General features: G+C 31.4%; 1 long non-coding RNA gene across 2 annotated transcripts; it reads right to left on the bottom strand.

Annotated features, from left to right (window-relative positions):
- Positions 1-8,926: 8,926 nt before the first annotated feature.
- Positions 8,927-11,667, bottom strand: LOC139893244 (uncharacterized). Of its 2 annotated transcripts, none has more exons than XR_011774420.1 (4): positions 11,466-11,667; positions 11,201-11,286; positions 10,501-10,875; positions 8,927-9,566 (listed from the first exon to the last, which is right to left on the bottom strand). It is a non-coding gene; the product is annotated as an uncharacterized lncRNA (long non-coding RNA). The 2 variants fall into 2 exon arrangements; XR_011774419.1 differs by having other exon boundaries at positions 10,768-10,875.
- Positions 11,668-13,495: the final 1,828 nt, after the last annotated feature.

The following is a 13,495-nucleotide window of genomic DNA, read 5'->3' as shown; positions in this document are numbered from 1 at the left end:
TTGCTTAAATTCACCATGGACTGGTCATTGAACCCATGCACAATCTAACGAAACTCATATTATAAAACAAATGTGATAGAAGAAATAAAAGCCTAATTAAAAAAAAAAAAAAAAAAATACTTTGATTAAAAAGAATCATCCTTTTGAATCATACGGGTATACAAACAAACGTCCATGCAATTGTACATCATACTGCTTTTCAGAAGGAAGGAAAAAAATACATCATTCTGGTATTTTTCTGTTAGGTTATGTGAATTACGGCCTGTTTACTTAGGCCTTATTGAGCTTATTGTCCTAGAATGATTATTCGGTCACCCAATTGGTTGTTTACTTAGGACTTTTTGATTCACTAGATCTATACCAACAGCTTTCCCAATCACCCGTAAAACCTGTGTGCTCCCCATATAGCCATCCTCTTCACCATATTACCCTCTCTTATTTCTTTTCAATTTTCTTTTTCCATAATCCTCTTCAACTACGAAAGACATATCATCAGACCATCCTTTTCAAAGATGACGGCGGTCGTCACCGACTTCATCGTTGACAACACCATCCCACCTTTTACTCGCACAAATCAATCAAAACAATAAATATTATTGGGTTATCTATGTACATATCATAAATCATAATATCGATTGACATATAATTGAAGATATTAGGTCGAAATTGATTCACTAACTTTTGATTTGCTGCAGATGCACCAGTAGATATTGGAGGTTGACGACTGACTTTAATTAACTTATTGATCGGATTAGGAATTATGATGACGGATTGACGGTGTTGTATTGCTTCTTGGCTATATGATTTTTCCCAAGTAAACGTGTGTCCATAACTCCATATGTATGTTTATCAATTTCGGGGTTATCAAATGACAGAAGATGGTATCACACTTTTTTAACAAGTGTGGTTTTGTTTAGTGATATTTCAACAAGTGGCAATGTACACGAATTTTCCAATTATTCAATTCATTTAGTTATTAATACTGTAATAAATTATGAAAAATAAAATATTAAGGCCAAATTAGTCATATCTATCATTTAGACATATCATTCAGCAACAAAAAAAAAAGAAACAACATTTATTTATGCATAACTTATTCTATACTGCCATCTATATCCATTTTGCCATCTATATCCATATAATGAAGATGGTATCACACTTTTTTTTTTTTTTTTTTTTGGTGCAGAAATATTGATAATGATAGAAGAAAAATAGATAGAAAGCATGCGTATTAAGTTCTTTTGACTAATCAGCCACACTGTCACCATTAAATAAACTTGAACAACAAAATGTGCCAAAATCAAGCAAACACCAACCACTGAATTAAAACAAAGTTATGTATCTCGCTATGAAAGTACTGATATGTAAAAGTCTAAAACCCTTGGTCAACTTATTCTTTTTTAGGAAAAATAAATAAGTATGTAGTGAATTTGCGATTAATAAAATGTTGAAATGTAAGGAGTATTTCATTACTCGCATCACTTCGGTACCTTCTTCACCTCCGCCCTCCCTTGCGCCTCGCAGGGCGTCGATGGCACCAAACCTCCATCGAGCCGCCCTGCTTCCACCCTAGGTGCCTCGCCCTTGTTCCTTTCCTTCTCAAGCACAAGGGAGCACAGGACATAATGGAATAGAAAGTGGTACTTTTTGCTTCTTTGCTTGTACAATTAATTAATTAAATAATATATTGATTCACAATTTTTATGAGAAAATATGTCATGGTTGATAGTGTTTAATCATGAGTTAGTCCTGATCAGGAAGTGCTGATGTGGTGCTGATGTGGACGTTAGTTCTTGTGAAAAAACTTGTTATGGTTGGAAGCACTCTTACAAGTTTTTGACTCGGTTAGACTCGTTCATTATGTTTAGGAAAGTTATATCCATCTTTAATAAAAATATTACGCAGATGGTCCATAAAATGCTCCAAATTATATAAACTAGTTGTTGAACCCTCGCTTCGCGCCGGGGGTTCGGTTTTCAATGTATTTTATTGCGTTTAGTTTGTAAAATTATTTTGTGGTTAAAGAATTTTGTCGTTGAAGCGCAACTCGAGTCGAACTAAAAGGTATAACCCGTGAAAGATTTAAATGTTATTTTAAATTAACAATATATGTCCATCTCCGCGTTTAGCTATGTAATTATCGACTTTTAAAAATTTAACGCAAAATCAACGTGTATGAAAAGTACCCCAAATATTTAACGTTTTTTAAAAAGCGTCCGTTTTGCGTATAGTTAGTAACATTGTGTTCCTAAAATTATTTCGAGTTTAACGATGGTGTCGGAAAAATTTAACTCGTTGCGAGCGAGAAGATATGACCCGTTGAATATTTGGATGAAGTTTATTTAAGTTTTTTTATAAAAATGGTTATTTGACACTTTACTCCCTGGTTGGGGGGTCGATTTGAGTATTTGAAAAAAGTGTGGGGGTCTTTGTTGGTGTAGTGAAATTTAATTAGATTTTTTTTTTAAAAAGTGAAATGACGAAAATGCCCCTAATTATTATTCACCATTTTTGTCTATTAGATAATGTAGTAATGTCACTAAACTTTCTTTTTGACACTTTACCCCCTGGTTAGGGGTCGATTTAAGTATTTGAAAAAAGTGTGGAGGTCTTTGTTGGTGTAGTGAAATTTAATTAGATTTTTTTAATAAAAAAAAATGGAATGACGAAAATGCCCCTAATTATTATTCACCATTTTTGTCTATTACATAATATAGTAACTAGCTTAAGACCCGCGAATTCGCGGGTTTCGTTAATAAAAATTACAAATATAATACAATATTTGTGTGCATGTCAATTAAATCTACAAAAGTTGTTTATAAGAAACAAATCAAGTAAAAGTAGGAAGTCGAACATATTTTAGATATAAATTGATTATGTTTAGACTGAATCATATCGTTAAACACATTACACCATTCAACGATATGAACAAAATTGTGATTATTTTGGATGAAGTGTTTAAATCGATCATTTAAATTCAGCCCATTACACCCTATCATTCAAATAGTTCGTGTATCAGATCACGCCATTACTTGAAAGGTTCAAAAAAGACCGAAAGTGAAAAAAACATACCAAATCAACCATTTATATCTCATGTCACGCCATTACTTGAAAGGTTCAAAAAGACCTAAAGTGAAAAAAACATACCCAAATCAACCATTTATATCTCATATATCTTCACGTTGTTGACCATACATGTATATTTTATAACATTGACAAAGTAAATTAATTTTAAACGAAAATGTATCATAAATTTTACCCCAGATTTTACAAACCGGGCTCACCAAAATCTAACCACACGTTTTTAATTGGAAAAAAGCATCAAAATTACACATAATGTTTTTACCTAAACAACCATTATTAAACTGTTCTTTAAACATAACAATCCGATATAATATGTTTGACTTATACCATTGCAAAGTATGCTCTCCCACTTCTTTCTAGCCGGACTTTTTTTGCGACTATTAGGAGCTATTGTTTGAAACTTGGTCTTATGCACTCATTTAGTAATATGCAGTGTCACCTTTGACACTTTTATCACAATGAATTCCAAACTTATGTTAATAAGTCTAACATAAACTACACAACCTGGGGTCACTACTATGATACCGCAAGTATACTTTAGCCTTTTTTAAGTGTTATTCGCGTTCTTTTGTACCTAAAATGCATATTTGTGACGATCGCTCCAAATCCATATGGACGAACACGTCATTCATTGATTTCATTGCAAGGTATTTGACCTCTATGTGATACGTTTTGTAACATTGCATTCGTTTGAAAAGGTATTTCATAAATGAATATATAAATTCCAGGTTTTTTTTACATCTGATGATTCCTACGTATAGACAATCACCATTTAAATGGTTTACAATAATACATCTGTTGACAATACAGTCAAAATAAGATACATGGTAATGGTTTGATGAATGCAAGTTTCTTGTATATAGCATGTATGACTCCAAGCACATAACTTGTATCACGTATGAGCAAACAGCGGAAGACTTCTAGAAACCTGAGAATAAACATGCTTCAAGTGTCAACACAAAGGTTGGTGAGTTCATAGTTTTAATATTACACATAATCCGTATATCAATGTGGATTACAAAAGTTCAGTTGTTTTATTCAAAACGTTTATCATTATGTTTTAAATAAAAGGTGGATCACAAGATTTCAGTTGTTTCATCCGAAACGTTTATCAATCGGTTCTACAAAGTTGAGCACCCTGGTAACTAAACTTTAACGTTTATATAATTTGTACCCTTTGTATAATCATCTTAATAATACACGCAAACCAACGTGTACGCTTCTCAAATAGCATACGTCCGTTAAAAGGCTAGTGCTCTAGCTCGGACGGGGATATCAAGCCCTATGGATCCATATACTACTACTCGCGCCCACCAGTTCTTATAACCGGCAGTTACTAGTTACCAAAGCTAAGGGATTTTTGGTTCAAACTCAGTATAGAATTTAGTATGTACTTGTGTCCATTGTTTAAAATAAAGTGCATATATTCTCAGCCCAAAAATATATATTGCAAAAGCATTTAAAAAGGGAGCAAATGAAACTCACGCATATAAATATTGTATATCGGTTAATAAAGCATTTGCATATATTCTCAGCCCAAAAATGTAGAGAGTAAAAGGGATCTTATGAAACTCACTGTTTAATATTGATATACAATATTGCAGGAAAGCACGTAGACGCATCGGAGATGATAAACACGAGGTTTGATTCACAAAAAATACCCCCGAACATTACCCATAACCTCCTTAGCAATAACCCATAATTTCCTTAGCTCTAGCTTGCTCGAAAACTCATTTTGAAAATTACTTGGACAGCACTCCGTCGTAATATTTGATGTACATTATTATTTTTGTATCGCAAAAATAATAACACTAATAATAAAAAAAATAATAAGATTAATAATAATCTTAATAATAATAATAATAATAATAATAATAATAATAATAATAATAATAATAATAATAATAATAATAATAATAATAATAATAAATAAAATAAATACGGAGTAATATGTATGTGTGTGTTTTTTTTTTCTTTCTTTACTCGGCAGAAAATGTTGCAATTTATAGAACCTGGCCTGAAATCTGGAGTCATGCGACTCGCATGGAAATGGCCTTCTGGCCATGCGACTCGCATGAGGACCAGGGACAGCTCACATTATTTTGGCTCCTAGCTTGTCGACATAATATAAAATAAATATAAATATATAAATAATTAATATATTTATTTATATATTATATTTTATTCTTGTGCATAGTAGACTAGATATTTTTGGTCCGTTGCGTCGGGCGTTTCTTCTTGACTCGGGTCCCGGTTCCGGATTTTCAGACGTCCTTGCGTACTATTTTATATCGTGTACTTTGCGTTCCGCAACTTGTACTCTTGTCATTTTTAGACGTTCTTCATCAATAATTTGAACCTTTTTAATTGTATCTTGTACATTTGAGCATTTTGGACCTTTCCGTCTTCAATTCTTCGTTTTCGCCTTTTGTCTTCGCACTTATTAAATATAAACGAATATTACTTGAATATGGAACAATTACAACTAAAATCCTGTCTTTCTTGGGGGATACTGCTATGAAATATATGTTCCTTTTTAGCCTTATCAATAGCCTTAAATTATCCCTTAATTATATCACTCAAAGTGTATCTTAAACTTTCGAGTGTTTTGGTCATTTACTTCTATAAATCATCGTCTCGCTATTTGTTAAAATACATTTTTATAATAGCGTTTTACTGTAGTAGCAAAGTTACTGTAGCAAAGTCAAATTTTACTGTAGCAATTCACTGTAGCAAAGTCAATTTCACTGTAGCAAATAGTGATTTTCGAAAACACTGTAGCATTTTGAGTAATGTGGCAATTTGAAAACACTGTAACAAATTAGTGTTTAACTGGTTCATCTTAAACGCTTTAGTTAACTTATCTAAATATCAATTGAATCAATAAACGAATGTTACTATCGTTTATTATATATATGTATATATCTTTTTAATATACATAAATCAGTTTTTAAATACACATTGGAAGTTATTTATAAATAAATTTTAATAATAAATATTTCAACTTATCATATACATTCAAATAGATATTTAAACCAATAAGTTTAATGTACGGTATCAAACAATTAATACATTGTTACCTTTTCATGTTATAGTATATATGTATCTATTTACATATAATTGTTCGCGAATCGTCGAAAACAACCGAAGGGTATTTAAATATATAAAAGTAATTCAAAAATTTTGAGATTCAGTTTTACAGACTTTGCTTATCGTGTCGGAAATGTTAATCATACAAAGATTAAGTTTAAATTTAGTCGAAATTTCTGGGTCATCACAATATTGGTATTTATAGTCACGTAAGGATCAAATGGGACAGTTTCAATCCATTCTCACAAAAAATAGACAAAGTAGTCGGTTGCATAAACAAAAACTTGCAAATTTACTTAACTCAAATCACTGGGCGTGATAATATTCATAAAAACCCATTTTGACACCTTTTGACTCAAATGTGTCAAATGTGCAAATAGTCATAAGATAACTTTTCATCATTTCGACTTTGATTACTTTTTATTTTTCAAGATCCCCTACTATCACAACTCAACAAATGACTTATTTAATTAACACATTGACCATATGACCAAAGTAAACCATAGAGATATGTAGTTACTTTGATCGTGCATACAACTAAAGACGTGTTTTTAACTAACTAATCTTAGCCTCGGGATAGTGGCTGAATAATAATACATGTATTACTACTTTATATATTTTGTTTTAAATTGTACTATAGAGAAACAAACAATGGCAAGTAGTAGCATAAAGATACTCGTGTTATATAAAATTTATAAATGATCCGTAAATAACCTAGACTCGCTAAAATTATACCACAAGTATAAATAACGTATATTGGTATTCATAGGTAAGTATGGACCAAATGAGTCATTATTATTTATCCAATCTCACCAAAATAGATCCAAAAGTCATTTGCATAAAATAAAACAAACAACATTAAAGTCACTACAATTACCTTCTAATTACCAAATGCAATTATATCAAGACTAATATAATCGTTCTTGTTGATTTTCAAAAACTTTGGACATACTGAGTCCAGGTAACATCCCACACAACCCACAAACAAATACTCCCATCTATATGACATAACTTATAACCCTTACAGAAAACCTAATCATTATTTTGTAAAAAAACAAAACCAACACTATATGGTTCAACACTCGAACCTTGCATCAAAAATATATTAAAATATTTGATCAATGCCATGAATCATTGATGCTCTTGAATAGTGGTCAACCACATTCTCTATAGCCATGACTCTTGCTATTTTAGCCTTTCATTTGCTCGGCAACATTGACATTCCATTCGTGAAACAAATTATGCCCATTTCGACTTGAAAAATCAAAGTGCACAAATCAAATTTTTTTGACAAATGTCTAAAAGAGAATGCCCAATAGCATGATCAGGATATGATATAGCAAGATATTAAATCAAAAGTAATAATATGTGATCCGTAAGTGAATATTCAATTCAATTGATCATAGAAGAATACATTCAATTCAATAAACCATACCAGCAAATGGTTTCAATGGCAGTAATTTGTAACAACCACTGAAAAATCGAATTAAGTATTTGTTATAGTATTGCATAAGTACCTATAGAAAATAAAATTTAATAATTTCAACGATAACAACAAATTGTTAGAATTTACTACATAAATGTATAGTAAGGTATGTGGCATTCATCATTGACCTACATGATTGTCAAGCAATTACCATGATTTCCAACACTACAGAACCCGTTACCCAACCCATTGACCCAAACCATTTCAAGAGTTGGATACTTCCATGGTATGTGGTGAAATTGATACTGTTTATGAGCACATGCTAGTTTAAAAGTTTTGATTCAATGTTCAACTGTCATTATCAAAATAAAGACGTTCATGAGCCAATGATATATAAGATAGATGACCAAATATATTTATTAGTTATTATAATTTCCGATTAAAATAGAATGTTGGATATGAAATGCCTTACATCGTCGACATTTATTCCACTTTGGATGACCTCGGCCGATTTGATCAGTCTACACAAGTTTTTAACTAATTGAATCCGTTATAGATGAAACAAAAACTAAATCGACCCGCTCAAAAGTAAATGGGTCAAATTTGCAACCTGCAAAATGCACAAATAGAAAAAGTTAGCTTGCGATACTTTTTAAATTCATTAAGCTTCAAGTGCATGTGATCCATAGTAATGATATCATCAATATCATTTTTAGAAGGAGATAAATAGAAACTAGTGTAAGACCCGCGAATTCGCGGGATCTTGAAAGAAAATTTGTTGTAGTTTAGTTATAAATTTAAGTAACTATATGTATCTATTATTTACTTACATACGGAGTAGCATACAAGCAACTTTAGATTGATAAAAAAAAAAAAAAAAAAAATTCACAATCTCTAAACATATTTCTTATAGTGTTTCGGTTGATCCTTTTAACTTGTCTCGGTTATGACTTCAAAGATCCGCTTGTAAGAAGTTTCACATAGGTTGCACAAATCAGATTGAATCTATTCGCTCACTTAACTTAGTTTTTACCAAACATTACAACTCCATGCATTTGTAAATCATCGCATACGTTTTACACTCCATGTAGATGCTACTCATGATTTGGCAAGAGATCATACTTTCTCGAAGGATGCGATTTAAATATCATACTACCTAGTATCCTACATGTTCTCTATTCATACCTACGTTAAGCCACTTATTCCTGATTTTGCTACCAGAACAAAAGAGGAACCATAATTAAGATATCAAAGCACCAGTAATTGTTCTTGAGTTGAATGGTTACATTGCTCATGTCTACGCACTTGTGTACAGCAAATCTTAAATCCTTTAATAATAATTCCCTATTGGCCTAAAATAATAATAATAATTTTTGTTTCACGTGGATGCTTCATAAAATCAGCAACGGGTGCATCTTTAACATAAACATTCTAGGTATGCCATTGGTCTTGGTGGAGCTTCATTGAATTGATAATGCTCTTTATATATACCCGCAAAATAAAAAACTAACGTACCTGGAAGGAAATTTATAGTGGATAAATATTTCAAGTTTTTGGACATCCACAAACTAATTATAGCCATAACGTGTGTGAAGTAGTAACATAAATTTTTTGCAAAAAGGAAAAGAAATTAGTCATGCCCCTTGTTAGTCTGATAATTTTCCTTCATTTGAAACCCAGGGCATACAAAGCTATCAAATCACTAATCTTGTTATTAAGCATGCTAATTTTTATTACAAAGGTTAACCAACACGTTATCTGTCTAAATCGCAGGTCATGGAAGCCATAATCAAGCTTTCAACCCATCCTATGAATTGGCCAAGACTGTTGCACGGAGTTTGAATCAGGGTTTGAGCACGGATTTTCTTGACTTCATGTGCCCTCCAACCTTTGCATTTGATCCTAATGCCAAAATAGCATTACCTAAATTTGTATCTATCAGCTTTGTATATATTAACTTTGATATCTGCATAATTGACAGTATTATTATCATACAATGACAAGAAAATGGATATATATCCTTTAAATGCGTCATTATATTAAAGATGTGGCAATTCCACAAATATACTTATGAACAGGTCGAACGGGTCGAGTGGTTAGATAAGGGACTAATTAGAGCCATAGTCATAATTTTTGTTTAAGCATTTTTTAATATAATCAATTGTATCAGAACACTATGGATATCCCAAATATTGATCTTATCGATGTCTCGGTTCTAAACTATGGTACTTTACACCCAAGAAGGGTGCAATTTCGACCCATTAACTTATGAATTGGTTGATTCTGATTACGTTTCATCTTAAACAATCAAAAGGGTCGGCTTAGAGATTACCGTAAAACGGGAATAGGTCAAGCGGTTCGTCAAGTGGGTCGTAATGGTTATAAGCGATGATAATTTTGCAGGATAATTTTGACTTATACAAATATAGAACCACCAAAACTCCTTAATTTAAAATCTTATCTTGATCATTAGTGCAACAAACTAATAATATTATGTTTAGCTATATGTTCATATATTGTATGTTAAATCTTCATTGAAAAAATAAGTGGTAAGGGTTTCAAAGTAAAGACAGACAAACTAAAATACTAACTGATTTGACTTGTTAAACAACCCGCCAGACCAACAAGTGGATCAAAATCCCCAATCGAATCACAAAAGTAAAGTTTAGATTCAAGCATGTACTAACTTTCTAAAATATTTAATTCATCTTTATGCCATCAAAAAATATACTTATGACTATTTTCAGAATACTCACCGTCTAAGAACTATCTTAAGAACCAAACACGATGAGACAAAATTTAAAAATCGTGCAGCAAATCATACGCCGGGAGTATAAATACGCTAGCTATAATCTGGAACATCTAACTTGTATTTATTGAAATATATATATGACACAAACCTCAAAAGTGCTAAAAACCCAAGCCTCCTCAACTGATTCTCTTAGAGCATCTTCCGCAATCGTTAATTTAAATACCATCCTCACCGTTAGTTAAAAATTACAACCATGTGTTAATCAACATTCATGATTATTAAAATGATCAATTAATAGCTTATATGTTACAAAATCGGTTCAAAATTTTAACTCATAACCACTGGGCCAAAATTCCGAGATATTATTTAATCATCCCTCCTAAAAACGAAATGAGGTTTAAATGAATTAACATACCGTATGGAACAACATCCATGTGCCTTCTCTTTGTGCACTGATGCAACAACTTTTGATGTATCTTCTAAATTTATCAATGTAGTACTTTTTATTCTATATGTGATACATCTGCAACAAAATCAGAACATTATTTCACTAACTCTAAAAACATTTCAAGCCATATATGGGACATTTAGTCGAACACCTAGAAGACATTCTTTATTTTGTGGTCTTTTTAGAATGGGTAATGATTACGTATGTTTTTTATCAAGCAATTTTATGAGAACAATGTCGAATTTACATTATAATGAAATGACATATAATCATTCTTTAAATGATTTGATAATAAAAGGTGAACCACAAACCATCTAGGTGAACCACAAAGGATTTGATAAAAAAGGAATCAAAAACCAAAACGCTAACTAATAATTTTAATGTTTTGCCTACTACATACCATCATCAAATGAAACCACATCTAAGCATCCTTTAAAAGCAATAGCGGAGGAACCTTAATCAGTGAAGAAATTATTATTCTCATACCTACACAGAAAAATCTAATTAGTTAGCATCAGTTTATACCAGGATACAATCCGTTGCAATTAACAGTGATACAATAATCGATAATCGATTGTTAAGAAATTGGATTGAAGATGTAACAGAAAATAGAGACAATCCGTTGCAATTAACAGTGAAACAATAATCGAATGAAAATTTCATACTTCGAAGTCAATCCGTTGCGATTCAGGATTAACAATCAGACAAACTGAAACCCTAATTTTTAAAAGCATAACCTCTTTTATCAGATGGAATTATGTTTATCAATGGAAAAAATATAACTGAATTGAAACCCTAAGTTTTGAAAGCATAATCTCTTTTATCAGATCAAAGAACCCTACTTTCGTAGAGAGTAATGGAACTTTTGTGATTCAGACCGTCATATGGTTTTTGATCCGCTAGATCATCGATAACTTGAGAACTGTTTAGGTCATTTGTTTCAATGGCAGTTATTGTATATTTTATTTTAGTAAGAGGGTATTTTAATCTTTTTAATGAATGATTAGCTAATCTAGTTTTTTGTTAGCTAATAGGTAAAATAGATGTTGTAATTAAAAGTTAGTAATAATCCTATGGTCATAAAGGTGTAAGCTGCTTTAATTAAGAGAGATAATGCTCCCCTTATAATGTTTAAAAGAGATAAATGCAACAAATAGTTTTTATTGTGGTTTATAACAAAACAGTAAAATACTATACAGTAGTAAATATTGATAAATGGGTCGCATTGATTTCTATAATAGAAACGTCTTGAGTGGTCGAATTCGTAAGTATGAATACATCCCTTTATATCAGCAAATACTTAATTTGTACATCCCTTTATATCCTTGCCTTTTTAACATGGTGAAAGATTGAGTTTTTGCATAAAAATCATGTTGAATGTAAACACGGAGCATTTATATTTTTATGAGTTTAATTGACACCCACCAATTGCCCTCAGGAACCCAAATGAGTGAAAATATTCAACCGTCGATCATGCGTACTAACAAAATATTAATTAGTTAAAAGAGATAAGTCCAATATAGTAGCCAAAAAAGAAATAATTATTACCTTCTCGCTGATTCCATGTTCAACCATAAGTCCATTACAACTTCACAAGATAGCCCAGGCTGCATATGAAGTTATTTATTCGGTGTCAAAGAACTGTATGTTTTGATTTAGTGTTGTTTTTAAGTACTTGATCATCATTTATGATGATTGTCTCTATAATGTCCACATTGACCATAATTTTTCTGCAAAATAAATCAGACAAATCAAAGTTAAAATCCTTTTCAGTTGTCTTACAAATAAAATCATATATAATCAAATGGTAAAGGATCAGATCAACCCATGAAGAAACCAATATAGTGGCTCCAACTATAAGTAATTACAATACAAACTGTAGAAACCCGTCAAGAAAAGATAAGAACTTGAACAAAAGGATGAAGCTAAATAATATACTGCACGAAATATAACATACTACAAAAAAACCATTTGCTTTATTAATGTCTTACGTTTCATGATGGATTTCAGCTGGTAAATCATATTCATCGGTAGGAACATGTTGAATAATCATAAAAGATTTAGACATATAAGCAATGATTACTGGGAACGTACCTGTCTATACCTCGCAAGCAGATCCTCAAGAGGAATTTTAAAATTCTTTTACAATAATGCAATCTGCAAAACGATAGCTATAGAGCACAACCGAGAATATTAATCCATGTATGTGACGGAACTGAACATACACAGTTTAAGTGATTATCTCATATTTAGACACCCTCAAATTTCATTTACTTTTTCCTTTCATATACTCTTATGTCTTAATATAAAATTCATACCATCTTCTCTGTCGTTTCTACATCAAGATTTATAGCAAGTTCCCAAACTTTAACATGTAGATAATAATATTATTAAAGACCAATTTATAATTCAGTACGAAACTATAAAACAGTAATATGTAAATTACTGATGAAGATGCATCTTATTATGGAGGAGAACCAGGTGGTGAAATCCACAACGAAACAATCAACTTGCCATATCATATTTTCTAATCGTAAGGTCTGCACATTACATTTTTCTTGATCTTTGATAAGGCTAAAAAGGAACATATATTTCATAGCAAAATCCCCCAAGAAAGACAAGATTTTAGTTGCAATTGTTCCATTTTCAAGTAATATTCGTTTATTTTAAATAAGTGCGAAGACAAAAGGCGAAA

The sequence above is a fragment of the Rutidosis leptorrhynchoides genome, chromosome 2 (genome assembly GCF_046630445.1).
Source record: "Rutidosis leptorrhynchoides isolate AG116_Rl617_1_P2 chromosome 2, CSIRO_AGI_Rlap_v1, whole genome shotgun sequence".
Lineage (NCBI taxonomy): Eukaryota > Viridiplantae > Streptophyta > Magnoliopsida > Asterales > Asteraceae > Rutidosis > Rutidosis leptorrhynchoides.
This window is presented reverse-complemented; position numbering and strand designations above follow the sequence as displayed.